We start from the raw sequence: 17,546 nt of genomic DNA on the forward strand, positions 1-17,546 counted from the left end.
CTCCAAAGAAAATGATGACCTGCCAATCACGCTGGCTGTTGCGGGTAAAGAGGTGGCAGGTCTGCGCCCCAAAACAGGTGTGACTGCTGTCCCCCCAGTCACAGAGGATGAAGGGGCCGCGGATGCACAAGATATGGCAGACGGTGGTTGGCCCGGCCGGCTAGGCCGCATTGTAGCACACTGAGCTTCCCACTGCAACTTATGCTTCATGTCCATGTGCCGGTTCATGCATGAAGTACTCAAACTATGTATTTTTTGGCCTCTACTTAGCTTTTGCTGACAAATGTTACAGATAACACGAGTTGGGTCATCTTTATCGATCTGAAAAAATGCCCAGGCTATGCAAGGCTTAGCACCCATGCGACCTGAAGAGCCACCACGACTTGTGGTGAGAGGCAGAGTTGTGTTTGAGGATGCAGTTGTTGACGTGCTTCCAGTACTACGTCTCTGTCCAGGAAGGCGCAACCTGACCTCGTCGTCACTAGCATCTTCCTCCACCTCCTCTGCTGACCTCATCTCTTGGCTGACTGTGGGTTGACAGTAAGTGGGATCTCCGACCTCATCATCATCACCCTGTGCGTTATCACACCCGTCGTCCTCAGAGCCAACCTGTTCCTGCCCTGACAAAAAACTAAAGTTGTCGCTCCAATCAGGTATTTGAGTCTTATCATCGTCTTCCTCATTGTCTCCACCAACAGGAGTTACAGTTTGGGAATGAGGGTCTACATTATGGTCAGAACCTTCTGCGTCTGGTCCTGGATCCGACTCATAAAGATTCTGGGCATCAGTGCAGATCATTTCCTCGTCTGGATTCACAGAAGCGCTGGAGTCGACCTCTGATTCCCAGGCTATAGTATGAGTAAACAGCTCTGCAGACTCAACCATCTGTTCTACCTCATACTCAGACGGGCAGCTGGAGATTTGGGAGCTGTGAGGAAGCAAGTGCGATTTGGGTGACACCTTTGAGGACTGGAGTATTTGTGATGTTGAAGTTGATGTGGAGGAGAGCCCACTTAAAGGAGCACTTGATATCCGTTGAAGCACCTGCTGTTTTTGTGCCTCATCTGGAATTTGTAGCGATTGGCCTGGCCGTAAGAAAGGGATCTTATCACATTGTCCGCTAAAAGAAGTAGACATTTTAGTTTGGCTGGAAGATGGTCTTTCTTCTGCAGATGTTACTGTTGCTTTAACACCTACCCCACGGACACAACCTTTTTTCCCCTTCCCAACACGCCTATTCCCCTTTCCACCAGCAGCAGGCCTTTTTCCACTCATTTTGGTGGTTAACTAATTCACAACTCTGGAGTTGTTTGCACAAAAAAACAATGGATGGTAACCGAGCAGAGCTGAGTGGCCAAACTGTGGTATTAGGCCAAAACTATTGGCTGGGTTAGATGCAGAAAAAAATTATTTTGAATTTGCAATCTGATGGAGGTCTGTATAGATGGACTAATAGAGAAAGTCCGACACACTACTAGAAGGCCAAATATTTTTTCAGAGGTAGATGCAGAAAAAAATATATTCAGTTTGCAACCTGATGGAGGTCAGTATAGATGGATTAATAGAACAAGACCCACACACAGCTAGAAGCCCAATATTTTTTCAGAGGTAGATGCAGAAAAAAATATATTCAGTTTGCAACCTGATGGAGGTCAGTATAGATGGACTAATAGAACAAGTCCCACACACTGCTAGAAGCCCAAATATTTTTTCAGAGGTACTGTAGATGCAGATAAAAATTAGTTTTAATTTGCAACCTGATGGAGGTCAGTATAGATGGACTAATAGAGAAAGTCCGACACACTACTAGAAGGCCAAATATTTTTTCAGAGGTAGATGCAGAAAAAAATATATTCAGTTTGCAACCTGATGGAGGTCAGTATAGATGGACTAATACAACAAGTCCCGCACACAGCTAGAAGCCCAAATATTTTTTCAGAGGTACTGTAGATGCAGATAAAAATTAGTTTTAATTTGCAACCTGATGGAGGTCAGTATAGATGGACTAATAGAGAAAGTCCCACACACTACTAGAAGGCCAAATATTTTTTCAGAGCTAGATGCAGAAAAAAATTATATTCAGTTTGCAACCTGATGGAGGTCAGTATAGATGGATTAATAGAACAAGACCCACACACAGCTAGAAGCCCAATATTTTTTCAGAGGTAGATGTAGAAAAAAATATATTCAGTTTGCAACCTGATGGAGGTCAGTATAGATGGACTAATAGAACAAGTCCCACACACTGCTAGAAGCCCAAATATTTTTTCAGAGGTACTGTAGATGCAGATAAAAATTAGTTTTAATTTGCAACCTGATGGAGGTCAGTATAGATGGACTAATAGAGAAAGTCCGACACACTACTAGAAGGCCAAATATTTTTTCAGAGGTAGATGCAGAAAAAAATATATTCAGTTTGCAACCTGATGGAGGTCAGTATAGATGGATTAATAGAACAAGACCCACACACAGCTAGAAGCCCAATATTTTTTCAGAGGTAGATGCAGAAAAAACTATATTCAGTTTGCAACCTGATGGAGGTCAGTATAGATGGACTAATAGAACAAGTCCCACACACTGCTAGAAGGCCAAATATTTTTTCAGAGGTACTGTAGATGCAGATAAAAATTAGTTTTAATTTGCAACCTGATGGAGGTCAGTATAGATGGACTAATAGAGAAAGTCCGACACACTACTAGAAGGCCAAATATTTTTTCAGAGGTAGATGCAGAAAAAAATATATTCAGTTTGCAACCTGATGGAGGTCAGTATAGATGGATTAATAGAACAAGACCCACACACAGCTAGAAGCCCAATATTTTTTCAGAGGTAGATGCAGAAAAAACTATATTCAGTTTGCAACCTGATGGAGGTCAGTATAGATGGACTAATAGAACAAGTCCCACACACTGCTAGAAGCCCAAATATTTTTTCAGAGGTACTGTAGATGCAGATAAAAATTAGTTTTAATTTGCAACCTGATGGAGGTCAGTATAGATGGACTAATAGAGAAAGTCCGACACACTACTAGAAGGCCAAATATTTTTTCAGAGGTAGATGCAGAAAAAAATATATTCAGTTTGCAACCTGATGGAGGTCAGTATAGATGGATTAATAGAACAAGACCCACACACAGCTAGAAGCCCAATATTTTTTCAGAGGTAGATGCAGAAAAAACTATATTCAGTTTGCAACCTGATGGAGGTCAGTATAGATGAACTAATAGAACAAGTCCCACACACTGCTAGAAGCCCAAATATTTTTTCAGAGGTACTGTAGATGCAGATAAAAATTAGTTTTAATTTGCAACCTGATGGAGGTCAGTATAGATGGACTAATAGAGAAAGTCCGACACACTACTAGAAGGCCAAATATTTTTTCAGAGGTAGATGCAGAAAAAAATATATTCAGTTTGCAACCTGATGGAGGTCAGTATAGATGGATTAATAGAACAAGACCCACACACAGCTAGAAGCCCAATATTTTTTCAGAGGTAGATGCAGAAAAAACTATATTCAGTTTGCAACCTGATGGAGGTCAGTATAGATGGACTAATAGAACAAGTCCCACACACTGCTAGAAGCCCAAATATTTTTTCAGAGGTACTGTAGATGCAGATAAAAATTAGTTTTAATTTGCAACCTGATGGAGGTCAGTATAGATGGACTAATAGAGAAAGTCCGACACACTACTAGAAGGCCAAATATTTTTTCAGAGGTAGATGCAGAAAAAAATATATTCAGTTTGCAACCTGATGGAGGTCAGTATAGATGGATTAATAGAACAAGACCCACACACAGCTAGAAGCCCAATATTTTTTCAGAGGTAGATGCAGAAAAAAATATATTCAGTTTGCAACCTGATGGAGGTCAGTATAGATGGACTAATAGAACAAGTCCCACACACTGCTAGAAGCCCAAATATTTTTTCAGAGGTACTGTAGATGCAGATAAAAATTAGTTTTAATTTGCAACCTGATGGAGGTCAGTATAGATGGACTAATAGAGAAAGTCCGACACACTACTAGAAGGCCAAATATTTTTTCAGAGGTAGATGCAGAAAAAAATATATTCAGTTTGCAACCTGATGGAGGTCAGTATAGATGGACTAATAGAACAAGTCCCACACACTGCTAGAAGCCCAAATATTTTTTCAGAGGTACTGTAGATGCAGATAAAAATTAGTTTTAATTTGCAACCTGATGGAGGTCAGTATAGATGGACTAATAGAGAAAGTCCGAAACACTACTAGAAGGCCAAATATTTTTTCAGAGGTAGATGCAGAAAAAAATATATTCAGTTTGCAACCTGATGGAGGTCAGTATAGATGGATTAATAGAACAAGACCCACACACAGCTAGAAGCCCAATATTTTTTCAGAGGTAGATGCAGAAAAAAATATATTCAGTTTGCAACCTGATGGAGGTCAGTATAGATGGACTAATAGAACAAGTCCCACACACTGCTAGAAGCCCAAATATTTTTTCAGAGGTACTGTAGATGCAGATAAAAATTAGTTTTAATTTGCAACCTGATGGAGGTCAGTATAGATGGACTAATAGAATGATGCTATGCCCAAAAGATTTTACTTCACTAGGTGCAGTAAAAAAATTGGTATTCTATACACAGGTGGTATATCTTGCAACACAGATAGGCTACTCCACTGACTAACACACTCTGCAATAGGCCAAAGAGGATTAGCTTTGCTAGATTCAGCCAAATGCTGTGAAAAAAACTTGCACAGCACTGGCACAGACCTGGCTGGCAAAAACTGATAGGAACTGATGTAACCTAGTCCTGAAAAGGACTGCAATTACAATTAGTCTTTACTCCCACAACCGATCTATTTAAGAGCACAGACCTCCCTGATAAAAGTCGTAGGAAATGCTGTAACCTAGTCCTTAAAAGGACTGCAATCACAACTATTCCCTACTCCCAAGCTATCTGTATATTTGTGCGAAAATTGGCTTGAAATTAACAAGGTATAGCGCACACAGCAACAGCGGTGCCGTCTAACACGCAGCTGCAGCAGTGAGAAAATGGTGGCGACGGGGAAAATGGCTTGGTCTTATAGGGCAAGGACATGTGACATACACTGCCAATGACACATGCCCTTGCATGTGTGAAAAAAAGCACTTCGCTCCGTGTGTGCGCTGCTGATAGGCTGACAGATTGCACCTCCCCACTGTAAATGCGGGAAAGAGAAAAAAAAATGGAGATCTTCATTGTTCCTGCAGAGATCCATCCCCTGCCCCTCCCCACACCCCGCTGTACACTCAAACTGCGTATTAACATTAATTTTCATCATTACTGAGAAAAAATCCAGTTATGATTTTGGTGCACGAACAGTTATCGAACATAACCTCGAACAGCCGAATTTTTCTCAAATTGTTCGTGTTCGCCGAACGGCTCGAACACCGCCCAAAACAGCTCGAATTTGAGATTGGCGAACAGTTCGAGTAGAACAACGCTCATCTCTAGTAAAGACGTGTGTGTGTGTGTATAAGGTAAAATAAATAACCAAAAACTAAAATACTCCTCCACACCTTGGGCTATGTTCACAAGTAGCATTTTTCATGCGTTTTTGTATTGCTTTCAACCGTAACAAATGCATTCACTGGGAAATGTCATTTTAACATTTTACAATCTTATCTGGCCATATGCTGTATGACACATACATACAGTGCTGAAAAGACATGGGAACAGCATGGGGAAGACCCCTGGAAGCATCTCTGACTCCCAGGTCACTGCCTAAAAGTGTGCCCATCAGAAGTGATCCTTGCCGCATCAGAAGATGCAGACTTGCAACGATCCCCGTGCAAGTCCTTGTCCCAGGGCAATGTTCAATTGTACCTCCCCCATTCCTTGCAATGCAAGCACAAATATGCAGCCAACCACCCACCCACTCGCAGGCTGCAATGCCCTACTTGTAGCTTGCACTTGAAATGGGGCCTTTTAGTTTAGAGGAGGCCGAAGCTGGCCACTACCTCATGGCTGCTTCGGCAGCGAGGTATCCATACTCTGTCCCCAGCCACCTCACGGCCGGGTGTCCACACACGGTCCCCAGCCGCCTGGGGGTGGCTGGGTGTCCATAAACGGTCCCCAGCCGCCCCTATTTCTCCTGTCGCCTTCCTCCACACTTTTCTTAGCCTGACCTGCTTTAGGGCAGCATTGGACGAGCCCACCAGAGAACCAGACTCCTCCGGTGGACCCTGGCCTCTCCATCAGGGTGTTAGAACCCTCCTGTTAGTTTTTGCTATCTTGTGTTTTGCGGTCACGTGACCAGCTGCCTATATATATTCCAGCTCCGCTCTTCTGGCTTTGCTGGACTTCAGTGTTGTTTAGACTGTCTCTCTAGCCAGGTGCTTCGGTGCCTATCTCTTTCAGTTCTTGGTCCTCTGGGACCTTTAGTACCTTTTTGTCAGTTTGTACTTTTTGCTCTGCAACAACTTCTGTTTAGGAGGTGTCCCATTTTTGTCCCAGTCCTTAGTTCATTTAGGGACCCCTCCCTTGATTCTATAGGTCTCTGTTCAGACTAGCCGAGGACGAAGGCGGGTCTGTTCACAAGGAACAGGCAGCCCGCTACATCATAGGGATTCAGCTTAGTGTTACTGTAGGGACAGCTTTCCCCTATCTTTCCTTTGTTTATGTTGCAGATCACACACAGGCAGTTGAGAGTGCCAAGGTGAGGAGCATGATGATGATGACGATGATAGAAGTTAGCATCTGCTTTGTTTTCTTTTAATGCAAGCATAAGTGTGCAACCTGCCACCCACCCACCCCCAGGCTGCAATGCCATACTGCTAGCTTGCACTTGAAATGGGGCCTTTTAGTTTGGAGGAGGCCGAAGCTGGCCACTACCTCATGGCTGTTCGGCAACGAGGTATCCATACTCAGTCCCCAGCCGCCCCTATTTGTCCCGGTGTGCCTTATACATATCATTAAGCGCGCATACCAAAACATTACCTGTGCCCTCCCCAGTGCATTTAGTGGGAAGGACAGCCTATTCCGCTGTAGTGTGTGCATGCCAACCCCCTGTTCATCGTACATGCAAAGATGCCTCCCACCCTGCACCTGTCGTTGAAGACTTGCAACTATCCCCGTTCAAGTCCTTGTCCCAGGGCAGTGTTCAATTGGAACCTCTCCCATTCCTTGCAATGCAAGCGCAAGTATGCAGCCTGCCACCCACCCACCCCCAGGCTGCAATACCATACTGCTTGCTTGCACTTGAAATTGGGCCTGTGGAGGTGGAATCTGGCCACCACGTCATGGCTGCGTCGGCGGCCTGGTATCCATACTCAGTCCCCAGCCGCCAGGGGGCGGCCGTTTGTCCTTACTCGGTCCCCAGCTGCCCCGCGGCTGGGTGTCCACACACGGTCCCCAGCCGCCTGGGGGCGGCCGGTTGTCCATAAACGGTCCCCAGCCGCCCCTATTTCTACTGAGAACGTCGCCCACACTTTTCTTAGCCTGGCCTGCTTTAGAGCAGCATTGGACGAGCCCACCAGAAAACCAGCCTCCTCCGGTGGGCCCTGGCTTCTCCATCAGGGGAGTTGAGAGTGCCAAGGTGAGGAGCATGATGAGGATGATAGAAGTTAGCATCTGCTTTGTTTTGTTGGAATGCAAGCGCATGTATGTAGTAGCGGCTAGGCCTGAGGTGGTCAGCGTTTTGGCGCATATCCTACCTCCTCCGAGGATTGCTGGATGTTTTCCTGCTACTATCTCAGTTCTGACTCCCGTTAAAACAAAGCATCAGGTGATAAATGATGGATGAGGTAGTGGCAAAGGAGAAAGAGCAGGAGGAACAGGGACCATTCACATCAATATCAGGCCAGTCAACCACACATGTCTTGTAGGATATGTTTCTGTAACAAAAGGAGCGGTTCAGCTACACAGTTATAGGGCATACAGTGAGTGCAATGCCTACCAAAAATTTCGAGGCACTCGAATGCCCCTTGAAAATGACATGGAGGTCAGAGGGCCTTAACTAAACCATTTTTTCCATTTATAGCAACTGGGTCTCCTGTACACTGTTGGCCTAAGCAGTGAATAGAAGGCTTTCCAAAAACTGAGGAACTGCAATGCCCCTTGAAACAGACGTGGATTACAGTGTACTAAAAACCTTCTACCCATTATTGGGGAGTGGGTCTCCGTTAGTTTTCGCCTTTGCATTGTAAAGCAAAAGCTGACTAAAATTAGGAGGAATTGCAATGCCCATTGGAAGAGTCGTTTAGGTTAGAGGTAATTAAAAACATTTCAATGCCCCTTGGAAGAGCTGTGGAGTTCAGAGTGGTTTAAGAAGACTCTTTTAATGCACCTTGGAAGAGACGTGGAGGTCGCAGTAGCTTGGCAAGATGGTTTTAATGCCCCTTGGAAAAGTGGTGGAGGTGGCAGTAGCTTAACAAGATGGTTTTAATGCCCCTTACAAGAGCCATACAGTACAGCATCTTAAAAACATTATTCCCATTATTGGGGAGTGGGTCTCCCATAGTCTTTGCTTATGCCTTCCAAGCAAAAGCTGCCAAAAATAAGGACGGAGGAACTTTCAATAATGGCAACACGGACCACGGTCACCCTGGTGGCATAGTGGTGGTGGAGGCTGAGGATAAGGAGAAGAGCCAAAAACAGCCGAAATGAGGAAGCGTATACCCATGTGTGGGTGTGAAGCGGTGCATGGGAATACACCTCCCGAAATAACACAGTGGATTTGACTTTATGTTACTCTGCTGTCATTTGGTGGTGATGAGAAATCTGGCCCAATCCAGCCCCTGTTCATTTTGATAAGGGTCAGCTTGTCAGCATGGTCAGTTGACAGGCGAGTGTGCTTATCAGTTATAATTCCCCCAGCGGCACTAAAAACACGCTCCGATAACACGCTAGCGGCAGGGCATGCCAGGACCTCCAAGGTGTACAGAGTGAGTTCATTCCAAGTGTCTAGCTTGGATACCCAATAATTAAAAGGCACGGAGGACGCTGGTACGGTCGGCAAGGTACTCCCACACCATCTTTTGAAACTTTCTACTCCTTGTGAGTACCCCGCTCCTCAGCGCCTGTAAGCTGGGCGAGTCTCAGAAAACTGTCCCAGAAAGTTGACAGTGTTCGCCTGCCTCTGCTGGATTGGCGTTGCATCTCTCTCGCATATACGCCTTGGTTGGTCAACGAACTGTGACCTCTGCCGCTAGCGTGTTCAGATGGGAATTTTTTTAAGAGTTCTGCAGCAAGGGCCTTCTGGTACTGGCCCATTTTTGTAGACCTCTCCACCTCAGGAATAAGAGAGTGAAAATTCTCCTTGTAGCGGGGGTCTAAAAGTGTCACCAACCAGTAATGACTGCCACCCAACATTTTGACAATGCAAGTGTCATGGTTAAGGCAGCGTAACATAAAGTCAGCCATGTGTGCCAGACTGGTAACGGGCAAGACTTCCGTGTCCTCACCAAGATGATGACTGACCATGTTCTCCTCCTCCTTCCCCCCCCTGTCCTCAGGTCACCCACGCTGAACCGACGGTATGACAGTTGTACAGGTACTATCATCTACCGTGCATGATTCCTCATCCTCATCCTCATCAGATGAGGCTGGGCTGTGTAATCGCCCGCTACTGCTTCTTGATCCATCTCATCATACTCTGGCTGCAATGCCTCCTCTTTAATTCTCTGCAGAGAGCGTTGCAAAAGGCAGACAAGTGGAATGCTGATGCTAATGATGGCATCATCACCATCTGGGTGGACTCCTCAAAGTTTGTCAAGATGGTACATATGTCAGACATCCAGGTCCACTCCTGAGGTCTTATGTGTGGAGTCTGACCTGAATATCGACGGCCTTGTTGCAGCTGGTACTCCACAATTGCTCTCTTCTGCTCACAAATCCTTTGCAACATGTGGAGGGTAGAGTTCCAACGTGTGGGGACATCACACACCAGTCGATGTGCCGGAAACTGCAAACGCTGCTGCAACACAGCAAGGGCGGCGGAAGCTGTAGCCGACTTCCGAAAATTAGCTGACAGGCGGCGTACTTTGACAAGCAGATCTGGCAACTCTGGGTACGATTTAAGAAACCGCTGAACCACGAGGTTAAGCACAGGAGCCAGGCATGGTACGTGTGTGATCTCGTCTCGCCTCAGAGCCGCCTCCAGATTACGGCCATTGTCACACACGACCATGCCTGGATGTAGGTTCAGCGGTCTCCGCCACAGATCTGCCTGCTCTTTCACAGCTGATCACAACTCACAAGCAATGTGAGGTTTCTCACCTAAGCTTGAGTTTCTGCACAGCCTGTTGCCGCTTGATGGAGGCAGTACTGCAGTGCTTCCAGCTTGTAACTGATGTGGTGATATCTGAGATGGAGGATGATGCGCAGGAGCTGTACACTGTGGGGGCAACTCTGACTGACATAGGGCCCACAATCCTCGGTGTGGGGAGGATGTGTTCCGTCCCAAGGTCCGACTGGGTCCCGGCTTCCACGATGTTTACCCAGTGTGCCGTCAGGGAGATGTAACGTCCCTGGCCACAAGCACTTGTCCACGTGTCCGTTGTCAGGTGGACTCTCCCAATAACTGCGTTGTTGAAGGCACTGCAGATGTTTTGGGACACGTGCTTATGTAGTGCGGGGATGGGACACCGGGCAAAAATAGTGTCGGCTGGGGACCGAGTACCGAGGGACAGCCACCGCCATAAGGTTGCGGAAGGATTCCGTCTCCAGCCTAAAAGGCAGCATTTCTAACGCAAGCAGTCGTGAAATGTGCGAATTTAGGACTGTGGCCTGTGGGGCGTTGGCTGTGAATTTCCGCTTTCGTTCAAAGGTCTGGGATATGGACAATTGAACACTGCTGTGGGACGTGGACATGGACGTTGATGCTGTTTCTTGAGAAACTGCCATAACAAGTGAAGACTTAGAGGAGGGGGTATCTTTACATGCAGTATGGACAGGGGATTGCCTTGCACACACAACAAGGGGTTCTATTGCACGCACAACAGTGGAAGAAGCAGTGGTGACACCCGCTGACACTGGTCATGGACCCTGGGGTTCACCCCACAAAGTCGGGTGCTTTGCTGCCGTGTGCCTGATCATGCTGGTGGTGGTAAGGCTCGTAGTTTTGTCACCCCTGCTGATGATAGCATGGCAGGTGGTACAAATGGCCTTTTTGGGGTTATCAGCAGAGTCTTTAAAAAAATTCCAGACTCTGGAAGACCTACAGGTTGTACTGGCAACATCCCTCGTGTTGGTGTTACGGGGAACTGTTGCCTGCCTTCTGTGTGCGGCCACCACACTGCTTCTTCCTACCTGTTGGGGTACTCTGCCTCCCTCACCCTGTGTGCTGCTGGCCTCGCTCTGCATGTCCTCCTGCCATGTTGGGTCAGTTACTAGATCATCCACCTCCTCCTCTTCCACTTGCGAACCACGATCCTCCTCCTCACTTCTAGGCAATTGTGTCTAGTCATCGTCCACCTCTTGTGACAAATTGCCAGCGTCGACTTCCTGTGGCTGTTCAAATATTTGGGCATCGCTACATGGGATCTCCTCTTCCACCCCTTCTAGCGGAGCAGACGAGGGGCACAAATCTGGAAATGGACCAGTGAACAGCTCTTCAGAGTGTCCAAGTGTGGGATCAGTTGCTGTCTGACACTCGGCATGGTGGGAGGAAGAAGCATCAGGGTGAGGAGGAGTATGCGGTCGAGACTCACGGCTACTAAGATTTGACCGTGTGGAAGACAGACCGGAGCTGGTGGTGGCCAGGTAACTGGAATTATTATCTGCTATCCAATTAATAACCTGTTCACACTGATCAGGTCGCGATACTGGTGGTGTTCTGTGCTTCCCTAGTAATTCGGTCAAGAACTGGGAGTGAGATGTGGCTGTTGGTTGTGGCACATTTTCACCTTGGCCAGGGCCCCGTCCTCTGCACGCACCATCACCAGAACGTCCAGTTCCACGTCCCTTGCCACTCGCCTTGCCCATTGTAAATGAAGTAAAATAGCTTACACTCGCACGATCAATGGAAAAAGGTTAACAAAAAGTAGATTGTAACCGTGGAAGAGGAAAACCAGAGTTCTATTTCTCTGGCCTACACTTGACTCTTTTAAACAATCAGGGAGAAACTATTACTGTTTATCTTTACGGAAAAAATACCAAAAGCTGGATAATAGAGATTTTTTTACCGTGGAACTGCAAAACCACAGTTATAATTTACTGGTGTATACCAGACTTTTTTAAATAGATATATTTGCGGCTGAACAGTGAGCCACACACTCAAACTGTTTTTTGTTATTTTTTAGGTAAAAATGGCCCAAAAGCGGATAATACAGAGGGTTTGAACCATGGAACTGCAAAACCACACTTCTATTTCTTTGGCATACACCAGACTCTTTTTTTTAAACAGATATATTTGTGTCTGAACTGTCAGACACACTTTCTTTTTTTTTTTTGTTGGGGGGGGGGGGGGGGGTTTTCACCAAAAGGTTAATAAGACGGGTATTTGTACAGTGTGAAGGAGGAAAAAAAAAGAGGATTTCGATGAAAAAAAAGGATTTTTCCTGGCCCCCGAGACCTGGAGCTAAGTCCCAGAAATTTCAGTAACAGGAGCACACAGGACTGTAATGCAGCGTTTGCTGGTATAACCACTGCGTCTCCTATACAGCCTGCCTGCCTGATATCTGGGATGGATATTAGTCCTGAGAAGGACTGTTTGTTTGATTTGGCAGCCATTACAGACCCTACACTAACTATTTTGCAGTATATATCTCTCCCTAAATCAGCAGCGCTGTCCCTACACTGTCTGATCCCAGCCGTCTGTGTCCAAGATGGTGGCGCCCAGTTTTAAATACTCGAGGTGACGCTGTGCGGCCAGCCAATCAATGTAATGCCCACAACCAACATGACTGCGGCATTACAGTGACTGGCTGGCAATCCCTGCATGTTCATTGGCTCTGTAAAGAGCGCCAAACATGCAGGGTGGAGACCCGAGCTCCCGCCCGAGTAACCCGGAAATGCTCGGTGCTCGCCGAACATCCCGAGTAGCGTGATGCTCGGGCCAGTACCGAGCAGTGTCGAGCATGCTCGCTCAACACTACTGTCAACCAAACAATCGGCAAAAGCTTCTAATTGTATGGGGTCCTTTAGGATCCCTCAGCATTCGTATTATACCGGTTTTGGTCAGATAAGATAAAAGCAGCCAAAATGGACATTTTCACTATAACAATCGATCGTCGGGTATTTTTGTGAAAAAAAAAAAAGATTGATGAAAACAATGTCTGACCGGCAAATCATCGTTCTAAACACAGATCTCCGATATTGGATATTTTTTAGCCTGATGATAACCACTGGCTGCATCAATGGCTGAAAACAGTCTAACACGGTCAATGTGGTCTGAGATGATGGTTTTCTATCACCAACGAACAAACGTTCACACAAGGAATGATCATTCGGCAGAGGACCTTTGTCTTATGTGTTTGGGGGACTTCTCAGTGGTTAATCCAATGGCAAAAATGATCAAAATGTGTCACAATGAATGACAGTAATCACTAACGGGCTGCAATCTCCTCTACTTATACAGAGGGAAAAGCTATTAAGATTAAATAGTAAAACAGCGTCATACAAAAATCGTGGAGATCAGAATCAATGAAGCTTATTAACTTATACTAGGGACAGACAAACATCTAAACTTGTTCTTCCAAGTGGGGGGTCCACAAGACAAAATAACAAATACAGCTCATACAATTGAAGCTTCCATAGAGGGGCATGGAAGTTCAGTCTCTAGTAACACCCTCCAACTGACATTAGCCAAAACAAATGCTCCACTGCATAATTTAGGGCTTACAGGGTGAGTATATTTTTCCCGCGATGCTGGGTGGGTCCCCTGAGTATATTTGGCCCGCTATTCTGGGTGGGTTCCTCACCCGGCATTGCACTTTCAACTGTATCGGCATCTTAGATGCCTGTGAAAGAAATGATGCAGGACGGAGAGTCAGGAATCAGCTGAAACTCCCTCTCCCCTGACTCCCCCTTTGCGTCTGATGTCTCAGTGCAGCGGGTGCGATGACATTGTTACAAAGCGCCCGCTGTACCGAGATGTGCAGAGGATCTGAAGACACCATGAAGAAACCAGAGCAGAGAGGGAACGGGCAGAGGTGAGTATTTCTTTTTTTAATGTAGGCCCCTTATACTGTATGGAGCCCCATGTAGGACCCTTATTCTGTATGGAGCACAATGCGGGCCCATTATTCTGTATGGAGCACTATGTGATGCCCATTCTGTTTGGAGGACTGTGTGGGGCCCATTATACTGTATGGAGGACTATGTGGGGATTACAGTTGGAGACCCATACTGTGAAGGGGTCCATTATTTTTTGTTGGGTGGATTTATGAAGGGGCGGTACAGTAGGGTTATCATACCGTGCGTGTGGAGGAATTCACGGTGGGTGTATCAGTGTGTTTGGGTTCACTATTGTTGGCATCATAATGCATTATCCAATGTTTTATTACATATTTAAATTAGACCTATTGGGCCATATGCTTTTTACTGATCTTACATAAAATAAAATATTGGAGTAATATAATATAAGATCTATTAATTAAAATGTTCTTTGTTCGTGGGACAACCCCTCTAAGTTTGTTTCCATATGAAAAAAATCATCGTTATATTTGATAAGGAGAAATGTCCTCAATAATTTTAGGCATTTTTTTAATAAATATCAAGGTTGGCCACGACTTTGTCCAAGCTGTTAATTTTGGCCTCTGTGTATTTGAGTTTGACATCCCAGGTTCGGGGTAACCATTCACATGGTCAATGAGTATATTCCACTGCAGTATGAAAAAGTGGGGCCGCTAAATAATACAGATGTCTACTGATGAGTGAACAATGAACTACGGAATACGGAAAAGGAAGACATCATAAACCACCAGAGCTCCTCCCATATGGATAAAGAGACATCTATATTCAGGGTCGGACTGGGCTGGCGGGATACCGGGAATTTTCCCGGTGGGCCCCGCCCCTTGCTGCAGAGGAGAGGGGGAGAAAAGAGCAAAAAAAAAAAATCCTGCGGTTTTAAGGGGCACAGGCCCTTTAAAAGCGCAGGCACAGTGTATGCGGGGACGCACGCACGCGGCGTTCATTACCTGAACCACCGCGGCGCACGTCCCAGTGAAGCAGCTGAAGCGGCGCGTCTCCCTTCGCCGGCCGGCGTATGACGTCATCGTCATGCGCCTGCTGTGAAGGAGGCGCGCAGCTCAGGAGAAGGAGGACACCGCACGGGAGCGCAGGAAGGTAAGAGGTGTGTGTGTGTGTGTGTGTGTGTATGTAATGGTCTGGGCCCCTGGCTGGACACACAAGGGGGGGAAGCCCAGCTGGACAGACACACAAGGGGGGGAAGCCCAGCTGGACGGACACACAAGGGGGGGGAAGCCCAGCTGGACGGACACACAAGGGGGGGGAAGCCCAGCTGGACGGACACACAAGGGGGGGGGGAAGCCCAGCTGGACGGACACACAAGGGGGGGGGGGAAGCCCAGCTGGACGGACACACAAGGGGGGGGGGAAGCCCAGCTGGACGGACACACAAGGGGGGGAAGCCCAGCTGGACGGACACACAAGGGGGGATGCCCAGCTGGACGGACACACAAGGGGGGAAGCCTTATAATCAAAGTTTCTCAGCAGGTGCATATTAACTAATAGTTAGAGCTCCATGGCTAGCACCTAATGACATTTACTGTAGGCAAATCGCTAATGATACATATACCGCGAAGGAAAAAATGCGATCAAAGCTACACAGCAGGTAGTTGATCATAAAATATAGCTTTTATTAAATATATGATTTAAAAAGAATACATCACATAATATAGCAGAACAGTGCACAACGTACATAACAAAAATATCTTAAAATACCATCATATTCAATGGACAAAGAAGTCCACACGTGAGGCGCCCACCAAAAATATATAGTATAGACACTAGTGGTCCTGATCAACAGATCTCTAATGTATATGTCCAAGTAGTGTATCATTGGTGGTCAGCTAGTGCTGCCCAACTGTATAGCAAGATACCCATGTCAGTGACCATATAATGTAAAAGTAAAGTCTACCTGGACAGAGGGCTGACAACGAAAGTGCTCACATGTGCTCACATGTGCTCACGAAAGTGCTCACATGAAGAAGGTAACGCCGAAACGCGCGTCGGGGTGGACGCGTGGTCCACATGTGAGCACTTTCGTTGTCAGCCCTCTGTCCAGGTAGACTTTACTTTTACATTATATGGTCACTGACATGGGTATCTTGCTATACAGTTGGGCAGCACTAGCTGACCACCAATGATACACTACTTGGACATATACATTAGAGATCTGTTGATCAGGACCACTAGTGTCTATACTATATATTTTTGGTGGGCGCCTCACGTGTGGACTTCTTTGTCCATTGAATATGAAGGTATTTTAACATATTTTTGTTATGTACGTTGTGCACTGTTCTGCTATATTAAGGGGGGAAGCCTGCCTGGACACACAAGGGGGAACCCTGCCTGGACACACAAGGGGGGAAGCCCACCTTGCCTGGACACACAAGGGGGGGAACCTTGCCTGGACACACAAGGTGGGGGAACCTTGCCTGGACACACAAGGGGGGACCCTGGTTGGACACACAAGGGGGGACCCTGGCTGGACCCAGGCAAAGGGGGGGTGGGCAGGATGGATATATGGGGGGGGGCAGGCTGGACTCATGGCGGCCAGGATGGATATATGGGGGCAGGCTGGATATATGGGGGGGCATGCTGGACACATGGGAGGCCAGGACGGATATATGGGGGGGCAGGCTGGACACATGGGAGGCCAGGATGGATATATGGGGGGGCAGGCTGGACACATGGGAGGTCAGGATGGATACATGGGGGGGGGCAGGCTGGACTCATGGAGGCCAGGATGGATCTATGGGGGGGCAGGCTGAACACATGGAGGCCAGGATGGATCTATGGAGGGGGGGCAGGCTGAACACATGGAGGCCAGGATGGATATATGGGGGGGATAGGCTGGACACATGGGGGGCTAGGATGGATATGTGGAGGGGCAGGCTCGATACACGTGAGCTAACATAAATATATGGAGGGGCACGCTGGATACATGGGGGGTGTCAGGATGGATATATGAGGAGGCAGGCTGGACACATTGAGGCCAGGATGGATATATGGGGAGGCAGGCTGGAAACATGGAGGCAAGGATGAATATGTGGGGGGGGCAGGCTGGCCACATGGGGGGCTAGGATGGGTATATGGGAGGGGGCAGGCTCGATACACGTGTGCTAGGATAAATATATGGAGGGGTCACACTGGACAAATGGGGGCCAGAAGGGATATATGCAGGTGGGTGTCAGGATGGATACATGGAGTCCAGGATGGATACATGGAGGGGCAGGCTGGAAACATGGAGGGCTAGGATGGATATATGGGGGGGGGCAGGCTCGATACATGTGGGCTAGGATAAATATATGGAGAGGCCACCCTGGACATATGGGGGCCAGAAGGGACATATGGGGGTGCCTGGCTGGACAAGGGACTTAATTACTGTTTGGGG

The sequence above is a fragment of the Phyllobates terribilis genome, unplaced genomic scaffold, assembly GCF_046119375.1.
Source record: "Phyllobates terribilis strain yellow unplaced genomic scaffold, ASM4611937v1 Scaffold_4__5_contigs__length_816908805, whole genome shotgun sequence".
Lineage (NCBI taxonomy): Eukaryota > Metazoa > Chordata > Amphibia > Anura > Dendrobatidae > Phyllobates > Phyllobates terribilis.